This window comes from Arachis stenosperma, chromosome 9 (genome assembly GCF_014773155.1).
Source record: "Arachis stenosperma cultivar V10309 chromosome 9, arast.V10309.gnm1.PFL2, whole genome shotgun sequence".
Taxonomy (NCBI): Eukaryota; Viridiplantae; Streptophyta; class Magnoliopsida; order Fabales; family Fabaceae; genus Arachis; species Arachis stenosperma.
In genome coordinates this window covers 11654433-11657317 of record NC_080385.1, presented here as the reverse complement: position 1 = coordinate 11657317, position 2885 = coordinate 11654433, and the positions used below count along the sequence as shown (strand labels likewise).

Sequence of the window (2885 nt, the reverse complement as noted above, 5' to 3'; positions counted from 1 at the left end):
CTTCCTCAGATGAAGCATCCTTAGTACTGTTTGGTGCATTTGCATTCCAGACAGACTTTGAGAAATCAAATTGACTTGTTGAGTCAATATCTTGTTCTGAGCCAATATGGCATTCAGAGTGTCAATCTCAAGAACTCCTTTCTTCTGACTAGTCCCATTGTTCACAGGATTCCTTTCAGAAGTGTACATGAATTGGTTATTTGCAACCATTTCAATCAATTCTTGAGCTTCTGCAGGCGTCTTCTTCAGATGAAGAGATCCTCCAGCAGAGCTATCCAAAGACATCTTGGATAGTTCAGAGAGACCATCATAGAAAATACCTATGATGCTCCATTCAGAAAGCATGTCTGAAGGACATCTTCTGATTAATTGTTTGTATCTTTCCCAAGCTTCATAGAGGGATTCTCCATCCTTCTGTCTGAAGGTTTGGACTTCCACTCTAAGCTTACTCCATCTTTGTGGTGGAAAGAACTTTGCCAAGAAGGCATTGACTAGCTTTTCCCAAGAGTCCAGGCTTTCTTTAGGTTGAGAATCCAACCATATTCTAGCTCTGTCTCTTACAGCAAAAGGGAATAGCATCAGTCTGTAGACCTCAGGGATAACCCCATTAGTCTTGACTGTGTCACAGATTTGCAAGAATTCAGCTAAGAACTGATGAGGATCTTCCATTGGAAGTCCATGGAACTTGCAATTCTGTTGCATTAGAGAAACTAATTGAGGCTTAAGCTCAAAGTTGTTTGCTCCAATGGCAGGGATAGAGATGCTTCTCCCATAAAAATCAGGAGTAGGTGCAGTGAAGTCACCCAGCACCTTCCTTGCATTGTTGGCATTGTTGTTGTTTCGGCTGCCATGTGTTCTTCTTCCTTGAAGAATTCGGTCAGGTCCTCTAAAGAGAGTTGTGCTTTAGCTCTCTTAGCTTTCTTCAAGGTCCTTTCAGGTTCAGGATCAGCTTCAACAAGAATGCCTTTGTCTCTGCTCCTGCTCATATGAAAGAGGAGAGAAAAAGAAAATGTGGAATCCTCTATGTCACAGTATAGAGATTCCTTGAAGTGTCAGAGGAAAAGAGAAATAGTAAGAAGAAGGAGAAGAAGAATTCGAACTTTATTAGTTAGAGTTCGAATTGTGCATTAAGAAGGAGTAGTACTCCATAAATAGAAGGATGTGGGAAGGAGGGAAGAGAATTTTCGAAAATTCAATTAAAAGATTTTGAAAACATTTTGAAAATTTGATTGATAATTTTCGAAAATTAAAAGTGAAAAAGAAATCAAGTGATTTTTGAAAAAGATTTTGAAATTAGAAATTAAAAAGATTTGATTGAAAACTATTTTAAAAAAAAAGATGAGGTTTAAAAAGATTTGATTGAAAAGCTATGGTTTTAAAAAGATGTGATTGAGAAGATATGATTTGAAAACAATTTTAAAGGATATGATTTGAAAACAATTTGAAAAGATGTGATTTAAAAAAAATTGATGACTTGCCTAACAAGAAAAGATATGATTCAAACATAAAACCTTCCTTAATAGAAAAGGCAAAAAATGTTCAATCAAATCATTAATTGTTAGTAAGTATCTTTGAAAAAGGAAAGAAATTGATTTTGAAAACATTTGAAAAAGATTTGGTTTTGAAAAACTTTGAAAACCTGAAAAAAATTGATTTGAAAACAAAATCTTCCCCTAGCCCATCCTGGCGTTAAACGCCCAGAATGGTATACATTCTGGCGTTTAACGCCCAAATGCTACCTTTTTGGGCGTTAAACGCCCAACCAGGTACCCTGGCTGGCGTTTAAACGCCAGTCTGCCTTCTTCACTGGGCATTTTTGAATGCTCAGCTTTTTCTGTATAATTCCTCTGCAGTATGTTCTGAATCTTCAATTCTTTATATTATTGACTTGAAAAGACACAAATTAAAATATTTTGGATTTTTAATAATCAAAATGCAACAAGAATCAAATAACAATGCATGCAAGACACCAAACTTAGCAGTTTGTGTACTACTGACACTATATGAGACACATAAACACTCAAGCCAAAAGAATTCAAAGATCAGAGTAAGAAATCATCAAGAATTACTTGAAGACCCTTAAGACACATGAATGAATGCATGCTATTGACACCAAACTTAAAATGAGACACTAGACTTAAGCAAGAAACATCAAATATTTTTGGTTTTTATGATTTTGTAATTTTTTTTGTGTTTTTCGAAAATTAAGTGGAAAAAGGTATCAAAATTCTTAATGAGAATTCCAGGAATCAGTGCAATGCTAGTCTAAGACTCCGGTCCAGGAATTAGACATGGCTTCACAGCCAGCCAAGCTTTCAAAGAAAGCTTCGGTCCAAAACACTAGACATGACCAAAGGTCAGCCAAGCCTTAGCGGATCACTGCACCAAAAGCAAAATTGATGAAAATCAACAAGCTCTTGTGGTGATGAGTTGAAACCTCGGTCCAATCAGATTAGACATGGCTTCTCAGCCAGCCAGATTTCAACAAATCATCATGAAACTCTAGAATTCACCCTCAAGAATTTCGAAAAAAATAAATACCTAATCTAAGCAACAAGATGAACCGTCAGTTGTCCACACTAGAACAATCCCAGGCATTGTTACCAAAAGCTTGCTCAAAACTTGAACAATCTCCGGCATCGGCGCCAAAAACTTGGTGCGCGAAATTGTGAACAATACTTTTCACAACTCTCATAATCCCCGGTAATGGCTCCAAAAACGTGGTAGCTCAATACCATGGCATTACACAACTTCGCACAACTAACCAGCAAGTGCACTGGGTCGTCCAAGTAATACCTTACGTGAGTAAGGGTCGATCCCACGGAGATTGTTAGCATTGAAGCAAGCTATGGTCATCTTGTAAATCTTAGTCAGGCAAACTCAAA

At 37.1% G+C, this 2885-nt stretch overlaps 1 non-coding gene across 1 annotated transcript; it reads left to right on the top strand.

Moving 5' to 3' along the window:
• Positions 1-339: 339 nt before the first annotated feature.
• LOC130952956 (small nucleolar RNA R71) lies at positions 340-447 on the top strand. Its single transcript, XR_009075129.1, has one exon. It is a non-coding gene; the product is annotated as a small nucleolar RNA R71 (small nucleolar RNA).
• The last annotated feature ends 2438 nt before the right edge of the window (positions 448-2885 follow it).